Source organism: Psammomys obesus, unplaced genomic scaffold (assembly GCF_907164565.1).
Source record: "Psammomys obesus unplaced genomic scaffold, mPsaObe1.curated_primary_1811, whole genome shotgun sequence".
Lineage (NCBI taxonomy): Eukaryota > Metazoa > Chordata > Mammalia > Rodentia > Muridae > Psammomys > Psammomys obesus.
The window spans coordinates 11,907,383-11,926,877 of NW_026585895.1; the positions used below are offsets into that span (position 1 = coordinate 11,907,383).

Below are 19,495 nucleotides of genomic sequence, written 5' to 3' on the forward strand. Positions count from 1 at the left end.
TGTGTGTGTGTGTGTGTGTGTGTGTGTGTGTGTGTGTGTGTGTGTGTCTAACTGTGGTGGGAACTCACAGGACCCACCCTAAAACTCATTAGCTAAGGAGAGGCCCCAGGGGGAGCTTCCAGGATAGCTTCTATTGGTCAGCCAAGTGGCCACCTCACTTGGTGTATGTAGAGAGCAAACCCAGGGCTTCATACATACTTGACAGGGGTCCTACCAGCTAAGCTACATTCCCACCCTCAATTTAAACTATTTTTTAACTTTGAAAAACAGAGATTTCCTATGTGCCTGGTGCTATCCGAGAGTTTTATAATATAGACTTACTCCATCCTTACGATTAGATGAAGCAAGTAGCAATGGGTGATGCTACATTGTACAAAAAGCCTCGAACAGAGAGAATACAGTGACGGCCAGAGGCACCTGGCTGGACAGCAGCACAGGCAGGCATAAGCTCAAGCAATGAGACACACAGCACACCCCTGACCGCTCACAGTAAGACACGCCGCCACCAGGGTAGGCAGAGGGACCACAGCCATCAGCCCAGTCACTCACAACCTCTCGGATTGTGCAGCCACCCTCCCAGAGTGCTCAGAGATACCACAGGCTGCCGCTGACCCTGCCAACCTTGCTCTTGTCCTTCCTCCAGTCTGGGTCAGTGGTGGTCCAGAGAGCTCCCGCTGTACTCCTTACCATCTGCACTGTCTCCTCTACACTGTGCTTTTTAAGTCTCTTCACCTCAGAAACATTTTCCATTTTCTAATGACACTTTAAATTCCATTTCTATTACCTGAACATCAAGCACAATTATGCCACTCCGAGTTTCTTCTCGGCAATTAATGCAATCATATGATGCACCACTAATGCCAGCCAGGATCCTTACCACCGAATAGTATGAATTATCATATTTCTATATACATTTGCAAATCTCTTATTAACATTCCAATCCTGTGTATATTTTTCTTCTGAAATAAAAAAAAAAAAAAACAAAAAATCACTCTATTAGTCTTCTGGAGCTGCTGCTATCAGCCAAACTAGACAATTTTCCATGGCTGCTGTTGCAGAGAAAAAACAAGTCCAGTCAGGTCCTCTGAGAATTTTTTTATCCAGCCAAAGAAGGTCCATGAACTGCCAATATTGTTTCTAAGACCACAAGACTGTCTTCATACACCGTTTGTATTTCACAGATAATCTGGAACAAATGTTATGACTTATTTTCATGTAACTCAAAACACAAACAATATCTAATATTCTGGGACAACATTTGATCAATTCTTTTTCAAGATGATTATCTAAAGAATTAGCCCAATGTTCTTACTGCTAAATTCTGGTTTTATGTGTATATAGATATGTTCTGTCTATTTAATATAGACACATACACACACATATCACTCGCCCACACACTCACACATCTCTCTATCTCTCTCTCTCTCTCTCTCTTTCTCTCACACACACACCAGGACATCAGCTGGTTGAGAAAATGACACAAAGCTGCAGGCTCCTGGTTTTTAGCTAAAAAGACATGAAAGATCAGTGTCTTGTACCTAGGACTTTTGTATCTTTTGTTATGTCTGACAGAAGGACTTCCCAGATATAATCTCACAAGTATAGTTAGATTTAAGATTTATAGTTCTTAGTTCAATTTAAAGCAAAAAAGAAGTTTAAAGTTTGTTTAACCCATAATTCTGAGGGATGAAGGGCCTGTACTGGGTGATAGGGTCCTGGAGCCCCACGGGGTATTACATGACTTATAGCTATTTTTTTAATTGCTAATAAAAATTCCCTAATGTCAAGTATAAGGTCTGGTGTTTCAATGAATGAATATAGTCATGTAATCACTACTATAATCATAACATGCAGGTTTTAGTACCTATGAATTGTCCTTCTCCTCTGGAGTACACCCCTCTCTTGGCTCTGGCAAATGCTATTTTCCATCCTTTAGCTTTGGCCTTCACATCCACAAACTTTAGGCTTACTGTTCTCACCTCTCTGCAACATACCAGAGATACCCAAGCTTTCCTTCCAGCTACCGAAGCTTTTTCTAGCCTGCTTCTCCAAACACTTCCAAATTCCTTCCAAAAACCGGTTCCAAAGCTTAAAAATCACATGGTCAGATAAAGGCAGAGCAACGATCCTTTTCTGTCATCAGTTTTCTCTTTTAGTTACTTTTTTTTTTTTTTTTCTCACTTGGCCCAAAACACTAGACACAAACAGCTTAAAGGAGGAAGGATCTGTTTTGGCTCTCACCATGAGAGAGCTCAGGCTATGGTTTCTTGACTTCATGCCCTTGAGTAGATAGAATGTCATGGCAGTGGGGACATTGGTGGAGGGTCATCTTTAATTCATGGTGGACTGATAGCAGAGAGGGAGGACAGGACCAAGGACCATGTATGTCCTTCAGAGATACGCCTCTGTGACCTAATTTCCACAATTAGGCCATGCCTCCTAAAGATTCCAAATCCTCTAAAAATAGCCCACCAGGAGACCAGCCGTTCAAGATATGAGCCTTTGGGCCACACCATATAGTCATGCCAGTTCAGGATATCAGCCTCATCACATGGTGGTTTGCAAATATTTTCTCCCAATTTGTAGTTTTCATCTTCTCTCTAATCTTTCCTTTGTTACACAGCTTTTTAGTTTTGTGACATTTTTCTGGGGCGGTGTGTGTGTGTGTGTGTGTGTGCATATTCTTGTGGAATCCAGAGAAGAACAACAGGTATCCTGCTCAGTCATGCCTTGTCTTATTCCCTTCAGATAAGGTTGCTCATGGGCAGCCAGCAAACCCCAGCGATCCTCCTGCCTCCTCACAACACAACACTGGAGTTAAGGGACACCCACATCCAGTGGGTGCTGAGGCTCAGGTTCAAGTCCTCATCCATAGCAGCAAGGGCTCTTACATCCAGAGCCATCTCTCCAGCCCTCCACCCCCAATCTTATTTTTAATTTTTGCTTTGGCTACCTATGCTCTGGGTGTCACATCCAAGAAAACTTCGCATTGCGGAGCCTTTACCACAGTTTGCTTCAAGCAACCTTACAATTTCAGAACCTGCATGCAAGCATTTGATTTATTTCAAGTTAATTTTTGGAAGTGCTGTAAAAATCCAGTTTCATTCTTACACACATATATATCTGGTTTTCTTAACAGTGTTTTCTGGAGCTACTGTGCATTGGCAGTTTTGCTGGAAACCAATTGACTGTAGATGTGTGTGCTTCTTTCTGGGCCTTTGACCTGCTTCATCGGTTAGCGTGTTTTATGCCAGTACAGGTCACCATAGCTTTTAATAGATTTTGAAGCCAGTCAGTATGATCACCCTCTTTTTACTCAAGATTGATTTGGGTATTTGGCATCTTTTATGGTTCTTTATAAATTTTAGGATTTTTTTTTTCTCCTTCTTCTGGAAAAAGCTAAACTGACATTGGGGAGCTGAGATACAAGGTTGCACAGAGCCAGAACCAGAGCATCATCATGAGCTGATGTTACAGACCAACAAGTGTGTGTGCGAGCTACAAAGCAGAGAGTGTGCACAGAAAACCAGTCCCAAGACTCTGTAATACACCCCCCCTTTCATTCCAGCTTGAGCAGGCTGTCATTCCTGGGAGAACCTGCTAGAACCAAGGCTAGGAAGGAATCAGCGCATGCCTTCTGTGGCGTGTATACTGGGGCCAGATGCTGCCCTCGGGGAGGAAGTGGAGGGAACCTGTGGTTGCTGATGCCCTCGGGAGATGAGCCGTGTTAGGCATGTGTCCATCCCATGTTCTCTGAATGTCTCAGTTGTCCCATCATACCATCAAAGCTGCATTCAGAGGTGAAGACACAAGGGCCCAGCAAAATCAATTCATTTTCCCAGAGTGGCAGACGTAGCATTTTATTTCAGATCCAACTTTTCCAAGCCTTTTGGGGGGAAAAGTTGTGTTCAGTGTTGTACACTCGATGACACACATGTGGTATATTACCCACAATAAATAAGTCTTTTAAAAACTGCATTAAAACCAGGCTGGAGAGGTGGCTCAGTGGTTAAGAACACTTGATGATCTTACAGAAAACCCAGATTTGGTTCCCAGCACCTACATGGTGGCTCACAACTGTCTATAACTCTAGTTCCAGAGGATCCAATTCTTTTTTCTGGCCTCTGTGGGCCAGACATGAAGGCAAAGTGCTCTCATATGTAAAATAGGTCTTTTTAAAAAAGTTACATTAAATCACTCACCACGCACTCAGAAGATGTAAATAGCTTTGTGAAAAAAAACAAACTCAAAGCGAGCCAGTCTGCATTCTCTTCCATTCTGAAGAGTAAGCCTAGGTCAATGAATGTAAAGATTTCATTTAGAGAGAGAGTGAGTCCAGGACTTGACTGAACATGGGAGAGGAAGCTGAGGAATTTCACTGGTACAATGATCAAAGTGAGAGGATGCTCTCATTCATCTGGGTTCAATCTGACATCTCTCCTATTGTCACGAGAACCCTGGGGAGCCTCCATGTGGAAGTCATCTCTCCCGCCCGTGCTTAGGAATATGCTTCTTGCATTTGGTAGAGAATAGCTGGATCGGGTGAGTTCTGAAAGCTCACTGGCGGAATTGTCCAAGCTGGGACAGCATTCTAAAATGCCATTGTTTTTAAACAGATGTCAGAGTGAACAATTTACTGAGAAATCTCAGCTCTGGCCTTTGAGCAGTGAGGAATAGTCTTCCTGAGAAGAGCCCTTCTACATTCAGCACGCCCACCTGCTTTGTGCTGTTAGGAGAGATTACCTCTCTGACTGGTGAGTCTGTGGTCCTTTCTGGATTAGCCACAATCACTCTTCCTACTGTGTGAGGGCTGAATGGGCAAGCACCAGCCCCCACAGTTCCTTGGCAAATGGACAAGGCTTGGGTGGCTCCCTGTCCAGCCTCATCTACCAACAGAGGATCCTGAGATGATTTCCTCTGGCTTGTGTACCTCCTTCACGCAGCAGCTGGGAAAACATAGCTCTAAGACTCACCTACCATTCATGATAAGCAATGAGGCCCCAGAAAAATGTGCCACAATTTCCACATTTTTCTGGAAGCAAAGACTACTTGCTCTCTTTTTCTGCTTCTGCTCTGGTGTTATGCAGGAGAGACCAACACATTTGTCAGCAAGGCGGACTGACAGCTATTCAGGCAATGTCTAAAATGCTTCATATGCCTTCTGTCTTGAAGATACTCCTGATCTTTTCAAGATTCTGTTGGATGCCTCTTTGACGGAATCTGCTGTAGGTAATTTGGAACATGACAAAGAGAGTGGGAATTGAGAAATTACAGGTTAAAAGAAAGAGACAGAAAACTTTGGAGAGTTTCAGGAGGGCGTTCGTCAGCACTGAAAGGCACAAGTTTATTCAACAGCTCCCTTTTAAAGACAGAGCAAAACAAGTCACATAAATACAAGGACGGGGTTTATGGAACAGTCAAACTTGTTTTCATAGACCACATTTCTGTATGGCAGACAAGGTCCAAGGTCTCACAGACAAGTTAAAGAAACTTGGCAAACCTTCTTGCTTATTTTTGTTTCAAGGTAAAGGCCAGGGTGAAACATGCCCCTCGCTGAACACTCAATAACAAAGCAGTCTGACAAGCAAGCAGCTCTCCACACACATAGCTTGAGAATGAACTTTGGTTTCCTACACCCCTTTCTGTTGACTTTGAGGAAGGAAGCAAGCAAGCGTTCCTTCCTCTCCCATCGTTATACAAAGACTAAAGTTCCTAACTACCTCTCCTCCAGATGGTAGCCCTAGCTTGTTTGAAGCCCTGCCAACAGAGAGATGGAAAGAGGTCATTTTTAGGATGTATTAAGGAACATGAAAGGCTATAAATCAGTCACCAGTTGTCTTAGCTTGCTTTCTGCTGCTGAAACAAAACACTGGCCAAAAGCAACTCGGCAAGGAAAGGGTTTATTTGGCTTACATTTCCACACCACAGTCCATCATTGAAGGAAGTCAGGCCAGAGACCTGGAAGCAGGAAGTGGAGCAGAGACCAGAGGAATGCTGCTAACTGGATTGCTTTGGCTCATGTTCAGCCAGCTCTCCAGCCTCCCCAATATATTTTTATTGATTGTTTGGGAATTTTACCCCATGCACTCCGATCACACCCACTTCTCAGTCCTCCTACATCTGCCCCCTCCCTGTGACCTCTCCCTTCAAAAGAAAAAGAAGAAAGGTGGGGGGAGTGCATTTTGTGTTGTCTGTATATCACCGGATCATGGTCAAACTCCCGTAGTCAGACCCATAGGAAAGCTGAGTCCTTCTCCACCTGAGCCCCCGCCAGAAGCCATCAACGGTGGAGAGCTTCGCTTTGGCGTCCTCATCACGAGTTTTAAGAGTGTCCTCTGATGGCTTCCTTTTTGGCTGTTGGCAGGGGTTGTCCCTCTGCCTCAACTGTGCATCTGCGGGCATCGATATCACTGTAAAAGTAGCCTCCTCAGCCTTTACAGTGAGCAGGTGCACAGATCCTGGGCTTCTACGTGGTTCCTGGCCGTAGCGCCGACCACGAACATCCACGTCTCCAGATCAGCGTGTGCCTTGACCTCCCGGTGTTCTCCCACGGCAGTATGGCTGGCGGACATCAGCATGGTGCCCTGCTGAAGCACAGGCCAGGGGTCAGCATGGCCTCCAGAAGCACGGACCATGGGGATCTTTTGAAGAGATCCAACCCAGTGTCTAGTTCTGGGGGGGAAGCTCCAGGCTGCTGTATACCCTTCTGTCAACCCTACTGGGTTGACCTGCTCCTCCATCAACGGTCGCCTTCTCTCACACACAGCTGTCGAGTCTCTAGTTCCACCACGCAGGCACCACTCTGTTCCTCCATCTTGCCAGCCTCTCCATCGCATATTCATTCATCACAGTGGCACCGGAAGCCGTGGTGCGCCACACAGTATGCCCTTCTGACCAAACAGCTTTACATGAAAATGCTCATTGCAATGAGTCATTGGTCTGGGTCAAGGCCTCTGGCTTCTGCCACACCATCAACACTAGATCCTCGCAGAGACTCCTCTCGGATAGGCTACTGTTAACAGAGTCATGCTGATCCTGCAGCTTTTGATCTGTAGGACGGGCCCCCTTCACATGCGCCAGTAACTCATAAATGGAGTTGCGGTGGGCCAGCTCAAAGCCCTGGATCTGGGCCTGAGTGGTACCTGAGTTGGTCAGCCCAAGCCAACTTTCGCCTAATATCAGTGTGCCCATCATACACACATGCACACAAAAGCACCTCTTCACTCAAGGCTCAGGGAAGCCATTGTCTCTTTAATATTCCTCCTCATCATTTTTTTTTCTTTTTACATAAAACACATGAGGCCTACTCCTGACTCCAACTGGTAGGAGAAATCCAGGAATGAGAATAGAAGTCATGTAGAAATTCTTATAGGCTAATGAGAAAAACATAGGTGTTACTTCAGTTTTTGTTTTTGAGATAGGGTCTTTGTTATAAAGCCCAGGCTAGACACAAAAAATGACAATCCTTGTGCCTCAGGCTCCTGAAATTTTAAGATGTTACACAGATTATTTTGCTCTGAATTTGAATTGAAATATCTAGTACCTACAATCAAAATAGCATAATAGTTCACTGTATCTCAAAGCACTATACATTATGTTTCTGAGAACTGAAATTAATGTTAATAAAAGAGGAGAATAGATGCCAGAAGCGAGCCTGAGTGTTTCTTCGCTTTCTTTTTATTACAGCTCCATTCCTCTTCCTTTCCCTCCCTTCTTTCCCATTCCCTTCTTTCCTTTTCCTTCCTTCCTTCCTTCCTTCCTTCCTTCCTTCCTTCCTTCCTTTTTCATTCTTTTTTCTTTCTTTCTTCTTCTCTCCAAATTAGTCATGGTTTCCCTTCCCTGAACCTGACTCAGCAGAGCCAGCAGGGTCTGGAGCGGCAGGACTGGGGCAGAGGAATCTTCTCAGGGCTGAGGAAACTGGTGAGGCATGTGTGGACTTTAGGGCAGGAGTGGAGGGGAGTGAGTGAGGAACCCAGGCCGGGCCAGGATAAGAAGTGACAATGTGCTGACTCTGGTGGTGCACACCTGTAATCCCAGGATTCGAGAGGCAATGGCAGGCAGATCTTTGAGTTTGGGGCCAGCCTGGTCTATTTAGTGAGAGTTCTAGAACAGCCAGAGCTACACAGAGAAATCATGTCTTGAAAAAATTAATTAAATAAATAAAAAACAAACAAACAAACAAACAAATAAATAAATAAATAAATAAATGACATGATGAAGGAGACTGGGATCCAGCTTTCTCACAGCTGAGGAAGAGAGCAATGGATACGGAAGGAGCAGGGCCTTAAATGAACTTGCTGTGTTGGACTGGAATAGAAATTATTGGGGTGAATTCACAATCTTTCATATTTAGGTAGATATTCAAATACATGCAGATATCTGTGTATGCCTGCATAAATATGCAAATATTTCCTAGTTTTATCCAGTGAGATACCCCAGAAACTATGAGAACACCTACTGTTGTAGAACTTTGTTTATAACACCCTTCTCCATTGACAAGATTGATGAATTTTAGGAGAAATGACAGACTGAGTGGAAAAAAAAAATACAAGATGGACCTGAAACATCCCATGGTTACAGAATGAAAGCAGGGACCAAAAATAAGAAACTTCAGTGTAAAAAAAAAAAAAAAAAAATCAAGCAAACCTTGGTGGCACACACTTTTAGTCCCAGCACTCAGGGAGGTGGATCGCTGTGAGTTCAAGGCCAGCCTTATCTACAAAGAGAGTCCAGGGCAGTCAAGGCTACACAAAGAAACCCTGTTTCAAAAAAAACAAAAAACAAAAAAATCACTCAGAAAACCGCTTGAAGAGGTTTGAAATAAACATGGGACAATTTGGGTGTGGAAAATAAGCAGTGCTGTACTAGGTCACAGCCTGCTGAGCACATTTGAAATGTATGGACCCTGTTGCTAGGAATAAACAAACAAAGAAACAGGAGGAAAGGAAAAAGTCACTTGCCTCCAGCAAAACATCAAGTAACGAAGGTAAAGTAAAGGTAAAATTAGAAATAGCAAAATGTGGCAACTACCATGGTAATTTTCTAATTCACACAAGAATCATCTGAGGATGAAAAATGAAGTTGATTTTAAAGGGCAAAGTGTTTACCCAACTTCAAGGTCACTCTCCCCAAGATAGTTAGCAATCACACAGGACTTTACACAATGACTTTAGAGGGAAGAAATGTGGCACAGAACATCTTGACTACATGACCACAGTGAGCCTCACCAACCACAAGACATGGGCATCGTGTCCCTTCCTGCCATGAGACTGAGGAAGACATCTTGACTTTGATGTTCTGGTGTAAGAATACATATCCTTGGTTTTAGAGAAGAAAGCATCAGACAAGCCCAAATGGACATAAATCTACAGAATTACTGTCCGGTGCTTCCTAAACTTATCAAAGTCACAAAAGGCAGGGAAAGCATGAGGAGGAGTGTCCCAGATTTAGGAGACTAAAGAGATAAAGAAAGAATGTGATGAATAAACACCTGTCATCCTAGACAATTAATGAAATGTAAATGGAGTCCTAGGTTAAGAGAGAAAAGCTATCAATATTAATGTATTGATTTTGATGGTTGCTCTGTGATTATGTGGGAAAGTATCTTTTGGATAGACCAGATAAAATATTTAGGAGTTTTTAACTAGCTTTTCGTTAATTCATATCGGAATTATGAATACATATATTCATACATACATGAATGTATACATACACATATATATGTATGACATATATGTAGGCACACACACATAGATATTCTATAGAATGAACACACCTATAGGAAAAGAGTGCTACAGTAATTTACCATGCACATCTAAGTAGAGGGTATAGATATATTCTTCTTTTCTCTTTCCCGTAAGTTTAAAATAATTTCACAATGAAAAGTTTAAAATGACAAGAGGAATTGCTATGATTCATTCCTCAAGGGCAGAGAGTTAAAGGGTGGTGGGATCTCTAGTAACACCCTCCAAAGTCTGTGGCTGGCCAAGACCTCCTCTCTAAAGAGAAAGTTGGGCGGGGCAGTGGTGATACGCACCTTTGATTCCAGAACTTGGGAGACAGAGACAGAGGCAGGTGGGTCTCTGTGAGTTAAGGGCCAGCCAGCCTGGTCTACAGAGCAAGTTCCAGGACAGCCAGGACAGGGCTACATGGAGAAACCCTGTCTTGAAAGATAGTCAGAGAGAGACAGAGACAGAGAGACAGGCAAGGAGAGAGAGAGAGTGAGTTGGAGGGTTTTTATGTATAAGTAAGCCTTCAGACCACTCGCCATGCTGAAGTTAATGTTTCGTGGAGAAGACAAGCTGCGTGGTGACCCTCATCACACATCACTGTGTGCACACTGGCAAACACTAGGCATCTAGGCACTCTGTGAGGTTGTATTCTGGCATCCTGCTCTTCTGTGGGGAGGAGTCTGCCCACTCCTCTAAGGACTGCAGACACCTGGCTTGGTCCCCTTTCAGGGACATAGGAAAAGCGGAGAAAACAAGTAGCGATTACACTTGTCTTAGCTCTTTACCAGACTGTAAAGTACTGGAGGGCTTTGACCGTTCCTTAGCCATCTCAGCTGCTTCGCCCGGAATGGAATGCTGCTGCTTTTCAGAAGCCATGATCCGATCTGGGTGGCGGGGACCCCCCTTTTTCCTGCCAGTGAAAACAACTGCAGCTTTTACATCTCAGTGTTTCCATCTCTCCTGGGCCTCTGAAGCAGCCCATGGTGGGGGCTGCATTCTCTTGGAGGACCATGTGGCTGGCCACCAAGTCACCTTTGGCAGAGAGCCTTCCCCTTGGTGGGCCGCCATCGCCCTGATGAAGTACAGCTGGTGGTGTGAACGGTGCCATTTGCGTTCAAATGGCTACTGCCCTTCCGAAACAACAGTTCCCTCACCCGCTACAGCAGCATTCCCAGGCCAGACATTGGCTTGGGTGGCTTCCTGTCTGGATGGGATGAGGCCCCCCAGGGAGTTACAACCAGCAGCTGCAACCCATGCCGTTGATAGAGAACATGAAAACCTTCCCCAGGGTAACAACTGAGGCCTATGTGAGTTTCAGAACCACGAAGTTCTCGGTGGGAGAGTGTATTTAAGAGGAGCCTGAATTTGTACCACTGGACAGCTGTCCTATGTCCCTCTGGCTCAGTTAGGCACGGAGTATGTTAGAAGACAGCTTTCAGCACCGTGAACTCGGAGCAGCTCGGAACAAATGGCGGCACCTCCGACAATACTGGCCAAAGCATGCAGTGGCCCAAGACGTTCACTCTAACACAAAAGCTGAGGTCCCCCTCCCCATGTAAGCGTTTGGACCACTTACCATGCTGACATTAAAATGTCATGGTGAAGACAGAAAAGGCCGTCTAGTAATAACCAGCATTACACACCACTGCGTGCACTCTGCCAAACACTCAGTGCTCCGTGTGGCCATCTCACTTGACCCTGCTGTCCTCTGGGCGAGTATCATGTCTCTCGTGTGGACTAAAGACACTGAAGGAACTGATGAGAACCATGGAACTAGGAAGTAGGGGAGCAGTCCAGATTTGAACACTGAGACTCAGATGACAGTTAACAGCTTTGGTCCAGTCTTTCAGAGATGAGCAGTTTTCAAAGAAACTTTGGATTGCCAAATATAAAATGAGATTGGAAATACTTATTTGGGCTGTCTAGGGTGCCAGCAGGAACAGGTAGGCCAAAGGGTCGATGTGGCAGAGAAAAAAGGAATGTATTTACCTCCTGTGAATCGGGCCAATTGAAAATGTGTCTGGTTACCTTCCCCACCCCCCACCCCCACCTCCGCTCCTGCCATCTTGCAAGATGGCAGGTAAAAAAAAAAGCCAAGAAGCCGGATAGAAAGCAGAAGAAACCTGCAGCCAAGTGGTAGTGATGCTGCTGCCACTGGCTCCCCAGCCAATTGTGCAGCCAAAAAGAGTGACCCTAAGGTCACTCTTTATAAAACCCTAAAAGGGGCAGCCCCATTGCAGCCGGAGCCCTGTCCTGGTTAGAGGAATTGGCAGGTACTCCCAATCTGCTATGTATTCCAGAGAGGCCTTGTACAAGAGGAAATATTCAGCTGCAAAATCCAAGGTTGAAGAGAAGAAAAAGGAGAAGGTCCTTGCTACAGTCACAAAACCAGTTGATGGTGACAAGAATGGTGGTACCCGGGTGGTGACGCTTCAAAACGGCCTAGGTATTACCCTACTGAAGACGTCCCTCAGAAGCTGCTGAGCCACTGCAGAGAGCCCTTTGGTCAGCACGTGGCAGCATCACTCCTGGGACCATCCTGACCATCCTCACCGGTCGCCACAGGGGCAAGAGAGTGGTTTTCCTGAAGCAGCTGGGCAGCAGCTTGCTGCTTGTGATCGGACCTCTGGCCCTCAACAGAATTCGTCTGTGCAGAACACACCAGAGGTCTGTCATCGCCACCTCTACCAAAGTTGCTATCAGCAAGGTCAAAGTCCCCAAAAACCTGACTGACGCTTACTTCAAGATGAAGCAGCTGCAAAAGGCCAGGCACCAGGAGGGCGAGATCTTTGATGCAGAGGAGAATATGAGATTACAGAGCAGAGCAAGGCTGATCACAAAACTGTGGGCTCACAGATTTTGCCAAAGATGAAAGCTGTTGCTCAGCTGCAGGACTGCCTTCGAACTCTGTTTTTCCCTGACAAATGAGATGTATCCTCACAAACTGCTGTTCTAATTACCAATGACCCAGTTAAACAGCTTTATACATTTAAAAGGAAGGAAGGAAAAGAAGGAAGGAAGGAAGGAAGGAAAGAAGGAAGGAAGGAAGGAAAGAAAGAAAGAAAGAAAGAAAGAAAGAAAGAAAGAAAGAAAGAAAGAAAGTGAATTGTGTCTAATCTCTGAAAATGATGAACACCTTGGAATTCAGGCTCCATTAAGGAAATAATCACAATGTTTCAGGGGAGTTAGTTTAGGCCCTCACACGTTTTTTGTTTTTTGTTTTTTTATCTGAAAAATTAGGAAGGATGTTGTATGGAAATGCTGTTTGTATTTCCTCAGATGAGGGCATGAGATGAGAGCTGTTCCCAAGCCTTTCTAAACACTCACTGCTGGTTCAACCTAGATGCTCTGGCCTAAACACCTCTCCAAGCTGACTGCTTCAAACTGGCTTCTCTTAGCTTCTGACTTAATTGCTCCACCTGGCCTCAAACTAATTCTGGCAATATGTTTTAATCATCTGGCTTCTTATTCTCTGGCTCATTCTGTCTTCACCTGTGTCTAGCTTGTTCTCTCTGCAACCTGTCTCTGTAAAAATGTCCTGGTAAGAAACAACATTCTCCTTCTCTCTCCTGGTGCTGCTCTTAAGTAGCCTCTATTTCCTGTCCTGTTCTCATGAGATTTGGGTGTAGCCTATCTCTGATTCATTCTTCAAATCTTTCTCTGATTTGTCACTTTGTCTGCCCCGCAATTAGATGTCACTTTCAAACTTTGCTGCTTCCTTCTATAAACTACCTTCATTGTTTGGGATTAAAGGTGTGTATGAAGGGCATGTCTGTATTCCAGCCGGATCATACTGGAATCCAGAGAATGTCTGCCTTAAGCCGGATCACATAGCCCTAGAAGGTCTTTGGATGTAGTCCCTTGCCAGGGCAGCCATGTTGCTGGATAGAAATTCCTCTACAGTTTTATCTGTTTATTTTGTTTCTAGATATTCTATGCACTCATTCATCAGTAAGAGTGGAAGTATTGTTTCAAAAAAGTGGCTACACATATGTGCAACATTTCAAATAACTAAATAATTAAAGTGTTTGATGTGTTGTTTATTTACTTCCCTATATTATTACTTTCGGGTAATGATGAGGATGTATTTATCTATAAGCTACTAATTTGATGCCACTTTGCCACGATCCCTCGTTACTTTTCAAGATCTGATTGGGAAATGCTGACCAGAATTTTAAGAGCTGTGTTTCAGCCGTGCAGTATGCTTGGTGCATATTCCCTGAAGGGGTGCTGTTTAGTGCACGCACATGCCTGATACAGCAAAAACACTCACAGGTTACATCCAAGTTAATCACTCACACGCAAGTCCATTAAAAAGCGGCTGTCGAGAATGAGTTTTTAAAAATTCACAGTGCTTACAAATTATGAGGTGAGCACCAAGACATAAAACTTGACTAAAACAAATATATGCATATTTCCCATTCTTGTGAATAGTCTTATTTACTTTTGGTTTTGTTTTTGCTATTTGTTATTTGTTTTGTTTTGTTTTGTTTTGTTTTGTGTGTGAGACAGGCTTTCATTGTGTAGCGCAGGATAACTTAGAATTCATCAAGTATGTCAGGCTGGCCTTGACCTCCCAGACATCCATCTACCTATGCCTTCTGGGTATCCAACTCATTTTTATAAATGAAAAAATAAAAATAAAAATTACAAATTATAAAATGAGCACTGAGACATATATTAAATTTTTAATAAATCATGTATATACATATTTCTCATTATTTATTCTAAGCCCATTTACTTATGTCCTCCATCACCTTAAATGACACAATTTACTAATTTAGAATGCTAACACATGATATCATTTGAGTTAACAATACTTTTCTTAAGTAATAGGGCTCTTTGTAAACACTCAAGATTGTATTTAAAAAAAAAAACACAAAGTTTTCCACTTTAGAATTTGCATAATATAATATAAACTAAGCATTTATGCAAAATGCATTTCTGAAAGCTGAGCAATTTAAAATGTAGACATCTCCTAATTCCCCAAAGCAGGTTTAAGGTAACGGGAGAGATGGGACACCTGAAGTGAGAAGACCCATTGAAGGGACTGTGCGCAAAAACTAAAGAAATGTCAGGGTTAGATGCAGACCTGAGCAACAAAAGGGGTCCATTTTCCCCAGCATCATGAAAAGCATTCCCAAAGAAAACACCTGAAGCTGAGTCCTTTCGGTTGGGCAGACAAGCAAACAGGTAGAGGGGTGAACGGCAAGGTCCGGTCTGGTTCAAAGTCATAATTAAATGGTTGGTGCTTTCAGCATGACAGAGCTGTGCCTTCCCTGTTTAAGACGAGGCTGGCTCTGAAGCAGTCAACGCTATCTGTCAGCTTATGGTTTCCAACTTGTTTAAGGCCGTTCCCAGAGTGAGAGCTGATTTGCCATGGTTAAGAAGCTCCAGGACATAAACTAGAAGAATGACAAACTACAGCAGTCGAAAATGTGTCTTCAGATACTCACTTGCAACTCCCATTTATGTCTCTCAGAATAGAGAAACGAGGATCAAGGGACCAGATCTGGCCCAGTCAGTAACAGCAAAGGTAACACATCAATATTAATGTCCACTGCAGTTAGGGTGGAATGCAGAAATAGCAGAGCATAATTGTTAACTGCCAATACATTTCATTCGGGTTACAGAGGAATAACTGAAAACCATTTTACAGTAATTTCTAAATGATTTCATCCTAATAATGATAAAATAGTCTTTCTGCTCCTTAGTTTGGTAAAACGGGGTATTCCTGAAAATAGGCCATTGGCGCTTTACCTGTCTAGCCACTTGTGTTATCTGCAGGTTGTGTGTGTGTGTGTCAGTCTGTCTGTCTGTCTGACTGCCATTGGGTCAGCCAGTGAACGTTTCTGGTTCTTGTAAATTCTCAGTGCCGCCTGTGCCTTGGCATTCTTTATAAAAATAGAACACTAAGATAGTTAAGGGCATTCGCCATAGACTATGGTATTTAAGGGCTGACTGAGGTATGGGGGAAGACAGGCTCTCTTTTCTTGCCCCACTAAGGCACACGCCAGAGCCTTCTCTATGATGGAAGCATTTTCTCTTCAGGTTGTTCTATTCTTCCTCCTCTATCCTGGTCTTCTAACAGCAGTGAGGGTCTGTGTGTCTGTCTAGCACCCCTCAAAGCCAGATGTCCTACGGCACTTTAAATTTACTACATCTTTAATCTCAAAAGCAATCTATGGAGTACTAGGTTTGAATCTAGAGGAAACTTGTTTTGCCATCCCTCTTCCTCAAACCACTCACTCTCCACTGTTCCTGTGAGTAATGGTCACGTGGTTCTGAAACAAAAGGAACAGCCCTTATGCTGGGCTGACCACTCCAGCAAGGCCAGCCAGAGAAGACGTGATGAAACCTGGGGAGATGGTACCCCAGCTTGTAATGGGGATTTTTGTTTATTTAAAAACTCAATTGTGTTATGTAAATATGTTTTTGTTTTGATCCCAAGTGTGGGATTTTAGTTGGGCTATAGTTTGTCCACAGCTGGTAATAGTCTCCTTCCTGGTATGGCTTTTTCCAGCTGGGAATGGCCTACCTGGTGTGGCACAGGAGGGGCGTGGTCTAGAGCTCTGAGGATAGAAATATGGGAGCCCAGAGAAAGAGAGGGTAGGGTGCGCAGAGTCGGGGTGTGGAGTGCAGCAGTCTGGAGAGGCCGGAGTCAGACAGCGCGGTGGTTTGGAGCAGACAGACAGAGAGAATTGCTTTGGGGAGCAGCAGCGTGGAGGAGACTGCTAGCTGTGTTTGGTGCTGACAGAGATCGGTACATCCCCCAAACACCCATTGACCCTAAACAGCAGAGAAAACTTAATGGGTCCAAGGCCCATCTCTCCACAAACTTTCTCTCTCCTTTGTAGGGTTGGGAGGTTGGAAGAGAGGTAGAGGCCTAAACACCCCAAATAAAGTAGAATTTTAAAAATGAGCACTGAACCCATTCTGTTCTCCAGCTTTCAGGACTCATGTGCTCTTCATCAGTCAGATGCCATACACCTCGGTTTGGCTGACCCAAGGAGCCAACTGAAAACATAGCAAAATGACTGAACGTCTGGGTTAAACTGCTACTAACCATTTTCTGATGGGTTCTGTTTAATTTGTTGAAATTCATTTTGCGGGCAGGCATACAAAATGGCCTGCTTTGTTGTGGCATTTTCACAACAATGTTTGTGAAATGTTTGTTGTGGCTCTTGACTTCATTCTCAGTTGTCACTATTCTTAGGATATGTGGTTTTTGCTGGGCCTGGTGGTACAGGCCTGTAATCCCAGGTACTCAGGAGGCTGAGGCAGGAGGATTCCAAGTTTAAAACTAGCTTCTGCTACATAAAAAGAAGTTGTCTCAAAATAAAAATTAAAAAAAAAATACATAGCTGAGCTGAAGCTGTAATTTAATGGTAGACTGCTTGCCTACCATTCCTGGTGCTACAAAAGAAAAAAGAGAAAGCAAAAGTGCCGTTCTAATTCTGAATGTAGAGCTGTCCTTTCACATTGTAAAAACGGATTGTTTGGTGAAAAATAAATCAGACGTAGGACCAGAAGGCTGGCTTCTCAGTTCACATCTGTCACTGTCAGGCTTGTGAAATCGAAGAATTGTCCTCTGTGGGTCTCTGTCCACGCTTCTTGGAGTGGGGGCGGGATGATTCTTACTATGTAGACAAACTGAGACTACCTGCGTCTTGACTTTACTCATTAGCTCAAAGCTCTAATAACATTAGCATCTTCTTGACACCCAGATTTTGGAGAACTGCAGAGCTCAGTGGCAATTTCAAGAGCACTTTCTTTGCTGTGAGGCCTCATTCATGGATGTTCAAATCACAGTCTTATTTCTCCTCCATTTTCCACTAAGATGGACTGCGGGGTGTTTATAATAAAATATACATCTCATACTTCTAATCGCTCAGCACAATGTTGCCAGTGATTCTGCCCTGCCTTTGTACCTTTGTGAAACCTCTGGTTTCAGTGGAAGAAGTATACTCTGAAGGAAGGGTCACACACAGGAGGGAGAGAACAAATCCTGGGGGTCAGAGGCAGTTCTAGCTCTCACTGGTGGTGGGGATAACTTGTCACCACTCAGACTGAGGTCAGTGGCTCTCTCGGAAAACAGACACTTCCCACTGGTTCCCAGAGCAGGCACAGTGTCATGGTCCAGCTCACCCGCACACCAGGGTCAGGATCAAAGACGACCCCTCTGTGCCTGGGGTCATCTCAGCTGGCAGGGAACGAACCATGTTGACTCCTAACATGGTTACCCAGTGCTTCCATGTCTTCTATCTGCTTTTTTCTGGGTTACCTACACACTATGCCATGTCTTGCTTAGCTCCCCATGCGTTCATCATTGAGGCTCTACTCCATGCAAGGCTTTGGGTTTCAGTTCTGATAAGACTCCCAAATAATCTCTGCCCCGAGAGCAGCCTATATCCAGGAGAGGCTACAAGATATTATCATATATGCCCTTACTCAATGCAAGAAGAGGGTGATGGGTGTGTGCATGCCACAACCTACATGTGGAGGTCAGAGGACAGGCAAGCTCTTTCAGGAGTGGGGTGAGACCTAAGGCTCAAGTTCTGGATAGAGAGAGTTCTATGAGGAACTTGGAGTTGAGAAAGGGGAGAGAAGAAGAGAGTACAGAGGGTGAACTGGGTCAGAGGGCAGGCCATCCAGCCACAAAGGGTCTTCAACAAGCCAGTCCTAAAGCCAGAAAGCCAAGGAACTTTGAAGAGGAGGTACCTTGCAGACACATTGTTTCAGGAATACAAACCTCCCTCCCATTGCTTCAACGCATTAGCAAACTGTTTAAACAAATGCTTCCTGCCTGGGGCTGGCACAGTGAGAGTGTTTTTGTAAGGAGCCCACCGTGGGGTGGGCCGCACACCTTCTGAGAGAAGGAAGAGCCACACAGAGAGTTAACTATTGTGAGAGAGCAGGAACTTGGAGATGAAATTGCCCTTGAGTTTATGGTTCCCTAGGGAGCGAGGGCATGGCCTTGGATCCATTTTACATAACTCTTTAGAACAGGTGGCTTCTTCCGTGATCTCAGTGAGAAGCTGGATAGGAGGGGGCTGTAAAGAAAGTTCTTGTGGGTGGGCAGACCTTAAGGGGGATTTCACAGGCCCAGGTGCTAGGGAAGGCCTGTGTGGCTGTGGACAAGGAGAGAACATATGTTGGTCACGGCTGGCGTTCAGGACTGTGGAGAGAGTAACGGGAGAATAAACCAGAAGGCAGGCTGGACTACCGAGCATGGGAAACCTTGAAGGGTAAGCAGAGTGCTGCTGGGTTAGCAGAATGGAGAACGAGCCATTGTTTAACAGACAGTGGGAAATCCACCTTTCCCCAAAACTTGTGGGATTTAAAATCTTTTCTGACTTTATATTCCACTTGATGATAAGAATATGAGATAGACATTCGTGTTTCCATTTTAGAGGTAAGGCACCTAAGAGACAAATGACCGACGTGTTCAAAGCCAGCAGCCTAAGGAAATCCCACCCACAGCTCTTAAATTTTAATTAAGTGGTGTTCTTCTGCTGCTTGTGTCCACGAATAATCTCTTTGAATAAACATGTCTTGGGAGCTCCAGGCAATTCCCGGAGGAGGTGGGGAGGGGAGGGGGCTACCCAGTGGATAGGCATGGACTGATTTTCTGGAGAGCAATTCTAGAGGAGAATTTCTGATGAATAAAATTCTCCACCTCATTACACAAGTAACTAATCTAATCAACCAGTCCAGTAAGTGGGCTAATTTTTGGTGTGGCAGCTTCTGCCTCGGCCCACCCA

General features: G+C 44.4%; 1 pseudogene; it reads left to right on the forward strand.

Moving 5' to 3' along the window:
- The first annotated feature begins 10,984 nt into the window (after positions 1-10,984).
- Positions 10,985-12,687, forward strand: LOC129671665 (60S ribosomal protein L6-like; annotated as a pseudogene).
- Positions 12,688-19,495: the final 6,808 nt, after the last annotated feature.